Source organism: Nomia melanderi, chromosome 5 (genome assembly GCF_051020985.1).
Source record: "Nomia melanderi isolate GNS246 chromosome 5, iyNomMela1, whole genome shotgun sequence".
NCBI classification, from domain to species: Eukaryota; Metazoa; Arthropoda; class Insecta; order Hymenoptera; family Halictidae; genus Nomia; species Nomia melanderi.
Genome location: NC_135003.1, coordinates 1,421,403 through 1,438,346, shown reverse-complemented (window position 1 = coordinate 1,438,346; position 16,944 = coordinate 1,421,403). Strand labels below are relative to the sequence as shown.

At 34.0% G+C, this 16,944-nt stretch overlaps 1 protein-coding gene across 6 annotated transcripts in view; it reads right to left on the bottom strand.

Moving 5' to 3' along the window:
• Nucleotides 1–16,944, bottom strand: part of LOC116424817 (uncharacterized) — a 327,658-nt gene that overhangs the window by 171,078 nt on the left and 139,636 nt on the right. Inside the window, exon 3 of one of the 6 annotated variants that reach the window (XM_031971728.2) lies at nucleotides 16,183–16,239. The exons of the other annotated variants lie outside the window; for them this stretch is intronic. The gene's annotated coding sequence lies outside the window, so the exon portion shown is untranslated. The remainder of the gene's footprint in view (nucleotides 1–16,182; nucleotides 16,240–16,944) is intronic. 6 annotated transcript variants of the gene reach the window in all.

Sequence of the window (16,944 nt, the reverse complement as noted above, 5' to 3'; positions counted from 1 at the left end):
TCAGTTAATGGAAATTAACAACAAATTTATTTGTTTTCAAATACTACTCTTTATATTCGTTTAAGTAGAAGGCACTTTTTAAAAATTGTTCTCTTGTTACATGAAGAAAGTGTTGTTAATTGTCTCAATCTTGTGTTTAAAGTATTCTCTTTCTTTTATTACAATGTCTTTTATAACTTTTATTTCTCTTTTCAACTGAAAAATTTCTATTTTGTCATTTCCATTTAATAACATGCCTCGCGACGTACTTTTATTTTCACTCGTGTTCTGGTTTATATTGGCAAAACTCGAGCAAACGCGAGTATAACTTGATATAATGACTTTCTATAAGACACCAACTCCAGTTCCGCATAGTTTCATTCTATTAAAATTTATAACATTCTTTTCTACAACAAAATACCTATAAACATCATTTGCTATTCTAAGAATAATCGTCTTATATACATTTTTAAAATATCTTTCTACGCGTCAAATTTCATTTTCAATGACTTCAAAAGTAATTTAACTAAGAATATTTTGTACTGAGTACTTTGTGCTCTCACACGATAACAATCTTTATATCAAAATAACATATACTTCTTTTGCATTTATATAATATCCAAGTATTAAAAATTCCATTATTTCCAATATATCCATTTCAATTGCATATCTCCTTACAATACTACCTGCAATAATCATTATTCCTACATAAACAAACTTCACAAACCCATTCCCCATAAATGCTCCAAACACACTAATAAATCCAAAGTAATCAAATGAAACGATTGATTCGAACAATTTGAATTATCATCAAATTAATTACATTTCCACCCTCAACGTTCATACGCAAGCCAACGAAAACTGATCGCAGTGTCGTACAGTGTACTCGTGGCAGAGACAGAGGGAGAGAGAGCTCTACACGGAAAAATTCGTAGAATTAGACAGCATTGGGCAGAGGTAACGAATTATCGAAGAAACGTGACCCGAGGAAAGTTGCTCGCCGTAGAATCAAGAGGAATGATATTTAATACGCGGACTGGTTAGATGAGATGCTAGAGTGGTAAACACGTAACACGGGCGTAATGTGGGAAGGGAGGAAAACGGCGTTGCCATGAGGACGAACGCGACGACGGTGCGCGGCGGAGGCGAGGCAGCACGCGGCACTCTGTTGCCATGATGACGTAACTTTGCGTCTTTGCGTCACGTTCGCCGGGGGTAACGAGGGTGTAGGTGGAAGCAGGAGGGAGTGGTTTAGGCGTAGCGAACGCCAGCGGTGCGGTTCTAGGGCAGGGATGCGTTACGTAATGATCGTCAAGATCCGCGTGTATCGATCGTTCGTTTTTCGCGCGCGCGACGCGCGCCGGGGAACGCGCGCGTGTCGCGACCCGCACCGTCGTCGACACAACTTCGAGCCTTTCATGGAAACGGGACCTAATGCGAATCGTTTTTTCCTGGTTTCAAATACGCGCTCGTTAACTTGCTCGTTTAACAGTAAAACTACCCGTAACAGTCAAAATCACTGGCTTCGATATTCTTGTTTCGTAATTATTGATATCTTCGAAGCATTGAATATTCGAAATGGTTTTGAAAATAAATAGTTCCACTTCAATAATGGTATTGCAACGTATGAAGTGTTTTTAGAAAAATGTATACAATGGTCAACATCTGTGATAACTAGAAAGATTCTACAGATACTTCCTTTCACTTATATAGTTTATACAGTTTGGATATAGTTTATATAAACATTGTATTTATCACCCTTCAAAACGTGTATACCTATTTTTGGAACACCCTGTAGTTTATATGGATACGGAGGTTATTGCGATTCAATCAGAAGCACACACTGTTTTTTCAATAAATAAGAAAGGAAGAATACTGGAAAATGAAGTTGAACACTAATAACGTGCAAAGTAATCAGTCCTATAATTAATAAGTTAGTACACAGTGAACTTCTTTGCAAATCCGTATCTTCCACATTTTTCAGTAATTGGTCATGACTAAAAATAATTAAGAATGTATACTTTCTATTCGATATGTTCTGTTTCTTAGTTCTTCCGCCTTGTTACTCAGTTTAATGTTGTTAATGTTCTCTTTTTTCGAGTAATATATAGACAATTATGCAAGCGGTAGTAGTTTATTTCCTCGAAACCAAAATATTTGAGGATTTGCATTCTGATCGGTTTAAAAATGCTACGCAAAATTCAACGAGTTTATCGACATATCCCTTTTTTATCATAAATGAACTTATACCATAAATGGTTCTGCAAATTTTTTGTGAACAGAACGTTCACAGTAAACTGTATGTAAATCATTTGATTTCTCAATTTTTTCCCAAAAATATAGTTGCACCACTAATTTACATAATAAATGATCTAAATATTGAAAGCATATTTTTTCAGAGTTTCAAAAACCAAAAATACTGAACAGTTTCTACATTTTATTTGAAATACATATTTCTGTGGAAAACCAAATAATGAGTGGAAAAGTACTGAAAAGGTACAAGGAGTACCAAAAGTCGTCATAAATTTATTTAGTTAAATTACAAATCGTTGAGAAACCTGTCCGTTTAAATTTTAAACAAACTGTTTCAACATTTTATACTTCAACGAACAACATTTTATGTAACACTAGAACTACCGAATACTTAATACGGTCGACATGGAATCTTTATAAAAATTGTAATAATAGATTATTTTCGGTTTCTTCAAGCATTTATTATAGTATTGAAGTGAAGCTATTTATTTTCAAAATTATTCCGAATATAAAATGCTTCGAAGATATTAATAATTGCAAAACAAAATACCGAAACCGATCATTTTGACTGGTACAGCAATTTTAGTGTTAAGACAAAACGGGAAATGTTTTCAACAATTTGTGATGCAACTAAATAAATCTATTATTGAAAGAATTTGCATACGAAGAAATTCGTTTAACAAATGTTCGTTATGTATTGACTATATACCCAAACAGATTTTCAAACTCTTTTTTCTCGAAAACGGAACTTCAAATGAAGAAATGCTATCCCTTTTTCAACGTATTTTAACATGTATTTAGAATCCACACATAACCAGTTGTATCACGATTTTCGATGCTCCCTGTAATTCATGAATTAAATTGGAGTTAATGTTTATACCGATTTGCATGCTTGCAATTAAATATTAATAGCAACGTGATCTGTCCACAGAGTAATGGATATGCCGTTTGAAATCGTTCGTAATGAACTTTACCTTTCGTGGCACTCAAGCTTTACTCTTATAGTGAACGAAGCAATATTTGCACGTGTATAGCTTTTAAGTAAATAATTTGAAGAGTTGAACAAACATTCGAAATAAATTGCATAAATGCCTTTCATTCAACTCTCGCTAGTGATTACAGCAGAAACCTCTTTCGTTTCGTCACTACATTATTACATATTTACTGATGTGTATACTTTAAAAATAATTGAAATAAATAAGACAAAAAGAAAACAATCACTAGGTACCAAATTCTGTGTAAAATTTTTTTCCTTAAGATATAGGTGTTTCAAATATTTCCGAGTCGTTTTTCAATTCAATTTAACGTTTGGTGGTTTTCAATTTTTATTCAGGTTCATACGTTTTCTAGAAAATAAAGCATTAAAGAATACATACTGTGAATCGTAGATATATTATTTTTTCATTCTTCCTTTGGACGCTAAAAAATATTTTCTGTTATTCGGTGACAAATTGTTATTTATTAATGTGTCTAAAAGGTACGTACGCTCGGGAAACCAATTTTTCCAAATTATATTCCCATATTAGCAAAATATTTGTGATTAATAGAATTGCTGTCACTTCACATGTAAAGGTATATTTCAACTGCAAATAAATAGTCCAATATTGGAATAATTCAATAACAATTAAAAGCATTGAAATAACAAGGATATACACCGCGTATTTACACTCAAAAAATGTATATTTACACATGAGAACTGTATTGCACAAATAATACATTTAATTTTTGATATTCAATTTATTAATGGTTGAAATCTTTTAAATGCTTTCATGCTTACAAAATACCCAGTTAATAATATATATATATAATACTGAACTGATTAAGATATTTACATTCTTAAATCTCAATCTACATGAGTACATTCAGCTTACAACAATTATCTTTTCTTAAAATAAAAACTTTAGAATTTTATTAAAAACTTGTTCATGTTCTTTTTCATCCTGCCTATAAATGTAGCTTTTTGTGCATTTTTGTCTTGTGATTACTAGAAATATGCATATTTCAGATAGAGAACCACTGTAGCTGACCTGTTTGCAATCACTGTTTTATAAACTGCAGATTGTTATATAAGATAAGCTTACCCACACGTAACTTAGAAGAACCAACTTTGAAAATAAGTTTCGTATAATCCCTAATGATTTTAATATGTTAAACTTAAAATGCAAATAATACTGTTTGTAATCATTTACTGCCCTTTACGTATTCTTGATGTAGGTAAATGCATAATAATCTGCGGTTTAGTAACGAACATTAAATATTAGACAAAAATCCAAACATATTTAATCCTCATTAGTGTCTTTGAAATTATCGTAGTAACTTTCTAAATATTGATGATTATTAATCCTTACGTCGACAACCGTGCATGTACGGTATCAATTTTCAAACTTTCTAATGTGCACTGTTGTTTCGTTCTCGTCAAAATTTTTAAAAATTACTTCGTATTTCCACTTTTTTAGAACACTTTTACGTCGATTTTTGCTTCAAAAATACAGCTGAATATATTTGCACAAACACAATCAATAACTCTTGGAAAGAGAAAGACGTCGCGCAGCGTTCAAATCGAATTGCAGATCATATGCATTCATATGCAGCATTAAAAAAACACTTTTTTCAATCGACAAGTTTTTGTCATAAATACGGAAGATACTGAGATACAGCATGGCACGATTTTCAGACACGACGCCATAAGGGATGCAACATCCTCGCGTATTCTCGGATCCATCACATCGAACAGGTTGCCATGTTTGCTCCAGTTTCATTTCATTGCCGGTCGGTGTCGTTTCTTTTTCAGGTTCAAGTGCTCCCTTAGCCAAGTTAATTTTCAAGAAAGCGGAAATAATTCACGGATTGCCGAGCATGAATTTTTTCCTTGCGCGAGCAAATTGGTAGTAAAACCAGCGCTAGTAACTAAGCCGAGGTTACCTTACGGGGTCTCATAAAACCGCAAAGGGCGCGGAGATCACGTCGTGGGTGGTGAGACTTGTCGCCAGCAAACAGTGCAGCCCCCTGCCAACTTGGAAACGTAGTTTACGATGCGAAGGTCATTCATGGGGCGAATTTATAGATAAATACACATGCTCGTATTTATACAAAATGTCGGTGTGCTTCCTACGCTCAACTATTTGACGTAACTGGATATAAGTAGGTATAAATAATATAGATGTATTTCTTGATAAATCGTGGCTGATCTGTTAATCGAACGGGTATCACTTTCCAACAATTTAAATAAATTCCATTTGTTGCATAAATATATTTCATTTATTTAAACTGAGCAATCCAACGATTCAAATATTTGTTTAGATTTCAATGATATACCTTACATACAATGAAAACGTTTATTATTGTATGCATCAAATTTCTTATTAGAACCAAAATATTACCAAGCAAAATAAAATAGCTGACGAATACGAATGTGACTCCATCTGACGCGCAAGTTTTGGAGAAATTGAAGATATCAAAAGGAGTTTTTATTAAGCACAAAAAATTGCTTTATTGTAATTTGTGAATTACATAGGTCGTCGTGCAATTTTTACCGTATGATATTTAAAACTTCACAAACCTGCAGAAAATTAGAAGTTATGGTAGATTATAATATTAATTGAAATTTAGTATCATTTTATACAAGAAGTAAATTGTAAGTAAATTTTATTCAGTGCAGCACATTTGTTTTATTAGACTTATAATGTCCGACATCATATTGTTACATATATAAAAGTCTTTTAGTACGTTTTAATATTTTAAATAGTATGATCATGTTTTAAGTACAACTTGCTTTTAAAAAGATTATTAGATATTCTTATACCAGTTAAGCAATGATCAATGATAAGTGATAAATGTTTCACTGCTTCTGATCATCTTGACGGTTTAGCGTTACAGACAGAATAAATTGGAAATACAGAATGGTATAAATATTATAAGTACCTATAATAATTTATATACATAAACATTTATTAACACTTTGGCGACCGCTGACGTAGTTCTGTCTCATTTAAAAGTCTACAGTTAATTTCTGCTAACGTACTAGTTTTATGTCATTTTATATTTACAGCGTGTTACATGCATTTTATGTTTACTACAACTCTATCATTTGGATTTGTGGTCATGACAATCATCTGAAAATAAATGTATACAGCCATACGTATCGCATTATACGTGTATTATTAAACTTGATGCTACATATTATTATTATTATGTGTTTATGCATTTACTACCAAGATTTATTAAGCTTAAATGTATTTTCGGATGTCACGTAACACTGTTATTACATTTTATTTTCATATAATATTATTTTACGCTGTCTCTAAAAAGTATTTCACGAACTTTCAAAGCTTTCTCAGTTTCGCTACTTCCATATCTATAAATCTTCAATTTCTTCAATTCGCATTTGTCAAGTCCACACTTGTTTTTTTACTTCAAACAGCAAGTAGATATAAGCATGTTATTATGAAGTAACACGCCTCATATCCACCGCCATTTCAGAGTCATAATTTTGTAGCATTCAACCCCATTTTATCTGAGAAATTATATAAAAACGAAGCAAGGAACATACGGCGAGATACGCGTGAGTTAGTACAGGCACAAATTAAGTCAGATATAAAATGATATTAAATAATGTTCTTTTTTCAATGTTGAAGTTGATCTTTCAGTGCAGCATATATTAATCGTCCGGGATCGGTACCTTTAACGCACAGGTGGTACTTACTATTCGCACTGCTCGTAAAACAACGTGACGTATATCGTTGCTCAGAAATTGTTCAGTGAAATCTGAACATAATTCAATGTTAACAACGTATCGAGAAACATAATCATATAATTTTCTTCAACATGATACACATATTTCGAAACAATGTTGGGTACGGAGATCGGGTTTACAGTTTCCAATGCAGGAACCAGTTTCCCGTCCTTCATCGTTTAATGTTTCATCGTTTCGACGAAGTATATGAAATTTCCCGTCAAATCTATACTTCGTGTCAGAAAAATCGTGCAGAACGTACAGCATCAGCAGAAAAATCATCGAACAATCGAAGATACATCATTGAGAATTCCTCTTTTTTATGTTTCTCTGCAAAGGTAGCAATTCTTTAAACGTTTCAAGCATTGAAAATATATTTCTCGTGCCCATTATAATAATTTTCTCACAATACAATGCGTTCGCTTCGGGGCAATTTTGAATAGCAGCGAATGTTTGCCTTCTGGGCAACTGTACTCCATTTTGATGCAACGTAAACATATACACGTGATGTGACTGCAGTCGCGATCTACTATTATGATTTTTCATCCATGATTATAATATTTTCCGAGATACTTTACTCTGGAAATTCACTACAAGTACGCTGTAGATAATACTGAATTTTATTTGGCAGTATCTTAAACCTTTTTAATGCGAATTGACGCAAAACAAATTATTAACAATTACACTTTGCAACCGCACTAATGCGTTTGTAAAAAAACCGGCAACATAGAATGATAAAATCTGTCGAACTGTGCAACATTTTCCTTAACGATTTTTCTGTAACTTCATCAGAAACAGAGATATAGCCTGTTCTAGTTGATAAATACACTCTGTATATGAAGAACAAAATACTATTATGATAAAATAATACTCAGATTACACAGCGATAATACTCGGAATGGTAATTATTTAGTTTCGGGTGTTCCCCGCTGTTTTCGATGATTTTCGGATGTGTTGTCGGAAACGTAATTCTGAGCGACTTTTTCTTATATATATATAAGTGTCGCTATTTCTTAGATTCCGAGGTAATCGCAAAAAACTTTTGTCTGTATATACACAACTAATACACAACTCTCTCCGCTGTGTAGTGTACGCTGCCGACCATCAACTAGCCGATGACGGAGTAGCGGAACAGGCTTTAATACGTATAGGGTGTACGTTAAAAGAAAGTACCACTACAGTAGTTGAACAGTAACAGATTTACACAAAATCGGCTTATATTTTAAAAATCGATGTTTTCATCAACTTTTTTTTCTGACAAGAATAATAGCAATTCATACTGCTATTGGTTGGGGTAACTTTGGGGGGAGGGGGATGTTATTTTATAATTGCCCAAAAAATGCCTGGTTCAGACTGGAAGGATTGTTAACAATTGTAAAATGAAAGAGAGCCCCTCTCCCCAAAAAACTATCTCAACCAATGCCAATACCAATTGCTATTATTCTTGTCAAAGGGAAAAATGAATGAAAATATCGATTTTTACAATATACGCCAATTTTGTGAAAATTGGCTTCACCGTCATGGCTTCTGTTTCAATCAGTTCACCCCTTGTATCTGCAGACTCTTATGCCCCCCTACGATGTGTTTATAGAAGCGATAGATAAGCAGTCGCTTCAGGCCGACGCACACGCTAATTCGAACGTACACGTATAAGCACAGTTCAATGTAGTAGCATCAAAACGTTTTTGCGATCATCTTGGAATCTAAGAAATAGCGACACTTATATGTATAGGAAAAAGAATTTGCTTAGAATTACATTCCAACAACATATCTGAAAATTAGCGAAATCGGTGGGGAACACCCCAAACTAAATAACTACCCTCGGAATAACTCTAGACACATAAATATAAGCAATCTATTAAAATCAGTCGCCGACTATAGTCGATGCTTGGATCGAGAAGGTTGAAGGTTATGTTTGTCATGAAAGTGGTATAAATTCATTTTTAACAACAATCGAGAAAATAAATAATTTACGTATTACTTGGTGTGAACCATTTTGGGTACAGATACTTTATGGTCTGTATTTTAAACTGATTTATTTATCCATGTGCTTTGATCAACTAAAGCATTAATAAAGATACATTAATAAATAAACGCTTGCTTACCCGTTTACCACAACAATAGTGTAAAGTATTTACAAAATCAACAAGATATATTCGTATAATTAATTTTCAAATAACTTGTGTAATTTGTTTATGTAATAGACTTTATTACTTAGTATTTTCGAATTGTTTGAATTGTTTGAATTGTTTGTATAATAAGCGGTTCGTATTCTCTGGATCTTGCTCCAAATGATTCTTATTTATTCCAATCAACGTAATATTTACACGCTTATAAATGCTTTTAAATTTTTTATTCCACACGACAAAAATTGTTTTAAGAGGAAATTAAAAATTACTTTAAGAATAAGAAACGGTCATAGAAAACAATCGTTGTAATCAAACAATAGTTACAATAGTTGTAATTTTGCATGAGTGAGTTTCTCATTTATTACAATATAAAAAATCTTCAGAAATTTTAGAACAATACCCGTAATTTATATATGCTCAATACATTTTTACCACTACTCTTACGCTTCAATTACGAGTAAATCGACAGAAACGCAGATATCGTTCACATCCAAGCAACACATAAAAAAGATGAATAGAATATAATCCAACTACAGTAAAGGCTAGTAAAATTCCATTACTATATGTATTATCTAGGTGTTTCTAATGTGTAATTCACTGCAATGAATTACGTTTTTCAAAGTGAAATCTGTAATTGCGCATAACACAGACGATTGCGGTCCATGTGGGAATTAAACCAAAAGAATTGATACTCTTATAGAATAAGCTGCGAGTTCTATGGCTATGACTGTATGCCACAGTAAATACTACCACTTTCTATGACTCACTTGTATTACACAAGATCTACATTGGTTGTTACATACTAAAGTCTATCTGTATTACTTAAATCTGTGTTCTTCTATGTACAAACACGCTTATTTCCAATTGGATTCAAAACATTAAGTTGTCTACATGCACTCAAACGTTGTAATGGTACGTTGGGTTGCAATAACCAATAAACCAGTGATTAAAAATAAATATAAACATGAATATTTTACACTGAAAACTGATGTCGGGAAGCGTCACTGCTTATGCAATGATCTGACGCATGCAAACAAACGCAGTAAGTCCTATATTATTCAAAACATGTAGTATTACGAGTTCGCACTTTCCTGTCATCATTCAATGTTTCGCTGCATTCGATTGCATATATTACACACTAGTCGTGTTCCTTGGTCAATATTTTTCGATTTCCACCGCTTTAGATGAATAGATCCATCGAATAAGATCACTGCCCTTAATTGGCAATTTGTTGGTACAACTCCGTAGCAAACAGTTGCAGTTGTAGTAGTTTATTAGCTACAAGAACACTGTTTCTACTCTAGCAGTATTCTCGCGATTAGTGCCTGAAAATCGGGACTACAACCGAGCACTAATCGTGCAATGGTGTTAATTCGAAATCGAGATAAGATCCCAGCCAAGCTCCTCTGCTTGTTCTCTACAGAGAAGGACAGTAGAAATAAAAGAGCGAAACACCCGATCTTCGAAACAATCAAAACAAATAAATGAATGAGGGGATATCAATGCGATGATGAACTTTTATATTTTCCACGTTTACTAATTGAAACTTTTGCTAATTGAATTGTGAGGTTTTTCTGATTAAAAAGAGATCAAACGCGATATATTTTCGAACGTATTTACTTATTTAATAAATTACAACAATCCATTTTCTTCTAGTAACTTCGGACTTAAAGTATGTCACGTTTGGTCTTGTTTTAATCAGAAGAATCTCCCAAATGTGTTAGTAAAAATTTCATTCGTAAAAACAGCCTTATAAAAACATTTTATAATTGCATTAATACTGTCTCACCGATATATGCCACCACCGTACACCAGTGTATCATATTACAACTGCTCGACCATCGAACTTCTTGGCTTGCCGAGAGGATTTGCCCCTTAGTGGTGGGGGTGACTACCGAGCACTAATCCCACACATCGGACCAGGTACTAATCGCAAGAATACTGTATTTACTCATTACACCACGAACCGCCTATCAAATGAGACTATATACCGAGAGAAGTGCGCGGTTGTTTTCGAGTAGGATTAACCAATTACCTAGGTTGTAATTTTCCTTTGTTTCGCTTTGGTTTTTCATTAAAATATACCCTAAGCGCATTCGGCCTGCGTCTGGGGAGTACACGCTTTAGGAGAAGGTAAGGTTAAAATGATTGCAATTGAAATTTTCTTCATGACACATTTACATTTGACACATGCGGCGTCGTTTCGAAGTTCCGCTTCGTTTTGAAATCCTCGACGGACTTCGTTTACCTCGACTCTGCTGATTATATTATTTTCTGTCCCTGTCTACTAGGATCACGTTGCACTGAGCTCGAGACATTGAATAGTAGAGGAAGAGTAAGGATGGTGCAGTTGAATTAAGCCGATCAGGTTTCTGTGGAATTTAAGCGACCATTACTGTAGTAAGCAATCATCACACACAGACTGGATACACCGGAGGTCTCCGCAGGAGCAGGACGAGTGCGACGAACAAACGAAGGGATCTGAAGGAAGTGTTACACGCGAGGAGCAGTTTCTAGCTCCATCGCTGCGAAAATCGCAGCCGAAGTGCCGGCGACACGAGCACGCACTCGTCTGTGCCAATATTTGTGTAGGTGGTGGCGTCCACCGTGCGGTTGCTCCTAAACACCGCGGTGTTTGCGATCCAACAGCCGGCCAAGAGACGTTCGCGCGTTTAACGACGTAGCGACGACGTGACCGTCGAATTGTCGAAAGTATATTCGACCACACGGGTGACGACGTAACCGTTAACCAGCCGCGGGTGTTCGACGACGCCGGCCGACGTCACCATCGACTTACCGCGAGGTCGCCGACCATAACGACTCCGGCTATCAACCTGCCGGGGACTAGCACCTAACGAGCAGTCCAAGCTCAGGCACCGCCGAGAAAAAGCACTGTTAACGCATTGCGTGTCACCGAGGCACCGCGGTCACACGGGGGTTCTTGCGTCTAACGGATGCGCGGGCAGCGTGTGTCCCGTTCCACGCGGAAACTGCGCTAGGGGTGAACTCAGGAATTTTAAAAGACGAAAAAGGTTCTGGTAATTATATGCCCGACGCGGGAGCTTATATACGACTCGCAGCTTGTTTTGTGCTATGGACGTGCATGCCTATTCTCGGAGAAATAGCTAGGACCGCTGAACGCTGAACATGCCTTGTACACTGACCGTTTTACTTGTGACGCGGTAATTGGTAGTATTTATATATTCGACTGATTCATGACTCGCAGGTTTCATAGGAATATATGATTGTATTATGTCCGAGTGTTTGCGAGAAAATTGTTGCGATATTGAATATATTGTCAGTTGAAAATAAGAGAACATGTTTATGCGTGAGCTTTCTTTCTTATGTTCACCTGTTGTATGTTGGATACTCCTCGTCGAAACGTTCTGTGTGAACGAAATATCTATTTGCTCGTTTCATAAGATCGGTGAATTATGTCAATTCATACAATTAATGAAGTTATTATTAAACTGAAATTGTAATTTCTCAGTTTCGCCAAATTGAATGACGCTAAGGAACGCGTATATTAACCCCTTGCACTTCAGACGTTTTTCACTGGAAATACTCAACATTTTCTAACGAGATACAGACATTTTCTGAAATTGACTTGACCAGAAAGTGCATTCAAATTGGGGAACGAAGTTATTTTATTTCAATATTTCACATATTGATGCAAAGCTTAATATTAAATATCAAATTTTTCAATTTTGCTGTGTCAAATCGATTGGCGACTGAAATACGCCTGTGGCGTGCAAAGGGTTAATCACAAACAATTATAATTGTCACCACGACACGTGTGAGATTAAACAGATCGAAAAACGCGCTCGCAGTGCATAGTGATTACTTTCGCTGGACGCATATATGTGCCCACAGCACTCAAAGGGTTAAAGTACTCAGTCTATCTTCGTTGCGCTCTCTGCATGTAATATATATAGAAAATGATTCTATTAGCGAGTACACCTCCATAAGCAATCAACTGTTTAATTGATTTCTTTGAAAGTGACGGATAAAGACATATATGAAATGGAACGCTAATATATTCAAGTTAAGGGCCTATGCACACGAGCGACGCGGTCCGGCTGCAATACTACACCAATTGTTTTAGAGTAGCAGAGAAACGAAGTTCTTCTGGCTCACAAAAAGAAGATAAGGGAACTTCACATTTTTGTTTTTTTTTTTTTTAAATTGCACAGCGTCACCGCTGCGGTCGCGGCGGTACAATTAACCTTCACCCGTTTCTTTAAAAAAATCACAGCAAAGATTAATCTCAATATGGACCGAAAAAGATCATAGGACTTACTCATGGTTAATATTAATGTTCGAAATCACTTACTAACATAAGAACAGAGCTGAAATTAATGTCGCGATAATGAAAACATAAGACGATGGATAGAAACAGCAAATAAGATGATAATGGAGATAGATAGAATGTGATTTTCACTGTAAATCAATCGTAAATATTCATATCGCGCATGCAAAATTGATTTAGTTAAAGGAAAGTAATCAGTGCCCGACAAAAGTAGTTTCAGGGGATAGAAACAAATTTTTATTTTTAATTCATCAGATTCTTATATGTTCGATTAACTCGTACCCGCGGCTTCGTTTGCTTGGTTATTAATATTATTAGTTAATACGTATTTGAAATATGTATTTTACAAGTAGAAGTAGTGTAAATGTTTGGCATCCTGTATTTTAGTCTCCTCGCACAATCTTAAAAACGGTAAAGCATTTGTTGAAATTTGTTTTATGCAGTATTTAAATATTTTTTTCCATACAAACTTTGACACTCCGCTTCACCCCTTTAAAGGATGAATTTCGAAAAAAACCGTCTTAATAAGTCTGTGCGTCATAAGAACAAGCTACTGTCTAAATTTCATGTTTCTACCTTTAGTGATTCCAACGTGGTGTTGATGAATCAGTCAGTCAGGATACTTCTTTTTATTTATATAGATAATAAAGAACTTTTGAATACTTTAAAGATACACCTACCTTTTAAAACGGTTATATTTGCATACTGTTAATAAAATATCAGATATTCAAGTAATTTTGTGGAACTAATTACCTACACGACTTATACAACCATTTCAAGTTAAGTAAAAAAAACAGCATACTATTTGCATCGATGCAAGAGTGCATCGAAGAGTTCATCAAAGTGCTGAAGTTCATTCAGTTTTTATCACTTCCGGTTTAATTGCAGCACACATTGTAATGATTCTTTACTTCATATTCTCGTCGGCTTTCACTAGTACATAATATTCTTCGGTGTAAAGAGAAATCAATTGATGGCGTCGAGTAAACGACTTGACCACGAAAGTGACCCGCCATGAGGTACATAAGTACTCATTAATTCGTGAAGATTCTATTAGCGTAGATTTTACTGTACACGCGTAACGTGGAAGGCATCGATCATACTGGTACTATATTACTCGGCGAGTATTCAATTGTACATTTTCCACTGAAACGCCAAGATGGTTCCCAACAAAGTTTGATAAAATATGATTCGATTATTTTGTCATCCGTGATGCGGAAATAATAAGAACCAATTCTAGCAGTTTCACAACTGCAGTCTTCCATCGTCGAAAATGGTTTCCACTTTAAGCACCTCGTATAACGTGAGAATCGCAATCTTTCTTCAACGACAAACAATATTCTTAAATAAATTACGCTATTATAACACCAGAAATACTAAATAGGTCAAAATAACACATTCCTAGTTTCTTCTTTTCTAACTACTGGAATGATGCAGTTGCTTTTCTAAGAAATTCTTAAATACATTGACATAGTAACAAGCTAGCTAAAGTATAAGTCAATTGTAATCTTAATAAGTACATTTTTACAAATACTTTGAAAAATAAAAACTAATCTAATAATAAACTAATAAACTACTTGGTAGTTCTGGTGTTAAAAAATAGAGGTCATCTTGAAATCGTCGAAAACCCTCCACTCACCAAAAATTCGTTATGATATTTTTCTATATTTCTAAAAATAAGAGGGTATTTTAGATCAAAACCATTATTTCATTGTATATAAATATATACTTTATACATAATTAAAGTAATTAATACATAAATGTTATCCAATTACGAACGTCGAAATCAATGTGCGATAGTAATGTAATGTGTAAAACTGTAAGAGATATTCGTATTTTCAAATAATCTATATAAATTAATTTTCTTACGTTTGATAATGTTTTCCCTATTACTACATATTCTCATGAATGTTAAAATACACATTTGATCACTCCGATTTGTCCAGAAATGTTTCAACTGCGAATTATTTTTATTAGCTATGTTAGAATCTCATAATATATAGCGTGTATTACAAATTTTCAACTTTCCTACAGTGTTCTGTATGTAAAAAACGAGACTCAACTGTCATATGCAAAAAATGTTCGTAACTATTTTATTGAAAACTTCTAACATAAATATAAAACCCGAAAATAACCTCTCTTCCTTTAATTCAACAAAATAAAAAATTATAGATTCGAAATGAATTGATCTAGAGAACCAATACCTATAATACCTCGTGTAAAATGAAACAAAATAGAAACGAAATCTGATTTACAATTAATTTTTATTTGGAATAATTTTAAGTTAAAATATCGCAAGTGAAATCAGAAAATACTTTGATGGTCCGAGATATTCTCGATTTCTCATTGCTCATTTTTAATAAGGCATTTACGAATTGTTTGTTATAGCATTTTAATCTTGTTTTTAGGTATAAAGCACAGGAGCAAAGTTTGCACGGGAAAGTGTGGAACGCCTATTATATTAGATATACAAATAAGTATTCCACTATTATTTAAATTTAAATAATTTGTTAATCGTCGTTACAAAATATGAAGAATATTAAAGAATGTAAGTGTATTCTGCTGTAGTAAAATAATTTTGTAAATTATTGATACGCTTAATATTCATGAAGCAGGTGTTATAAATGTGGAGGATGAGATAGCATGCGGCCCTGCTGCAGGGCACTTGCGAAGGGAAACCTCTATATATATATTATATTATATATGTTATATTATAGCCACGTTAGATCTTTATCTCTCTCTTTCATTCTTACCCAAAATTCTACATAAAGTTCACTTACTTTAACTTTCGGCTGTTTCGAGGAAGGGAAGAATTGATAATTATATGCGTTCCTTACCTGTAACAAACAGAAACAATTATCGTTACATGATTGTTCTTGTAACATTGTTAGTAGTATTAATACCTCTTGAGCGTTTGACCGTTAAATGTTATTTTCATTCGATTTAAAAAGAAAAAGAACACTGCACATTTTTTACATTTCCGCTCATTTATTATGTAAATGCAGATTCAAAATATCTTGTATGTGATAAATAAAGTAGGAAAGTTACTGTGATTAATAAAATTTTACATAAGTATACACGTTAATGACAAATATTTCAAGTGTGACATCGTAAAAATTTGGTAAAAAAGAAAAATTGTAAGTCACGAAACACTTTTGAAATCTTCTGAACTAATACACACGCAATTTGAAATCCAATTACAAATATGTAATGCTACAGACTTAATACATTTGTAACAATAACAAAATTTTCAATTATACTACAGCAAAAAAAAATTTTCCGTAAAATTTAAAAAAATATTGTATTTGCTAAAATGATTTAATGAACCAACAAATTTCTCTTCCGCCTGTATTTTTATGAATAGATTCATAAAAATGTGAATTTGCGTGAATACTTTTAGTAGCAAATTAATTAATAAAATATAGTTTTCAACAACGGTACGTAAAGAAAATGACAAAGAAACAAAAACCCGATAGAAAATCCTTCAATCGATGATCCTTCGATCGATCCTATCCGTCCGCGAGTCGACCATGTTCCCTGCC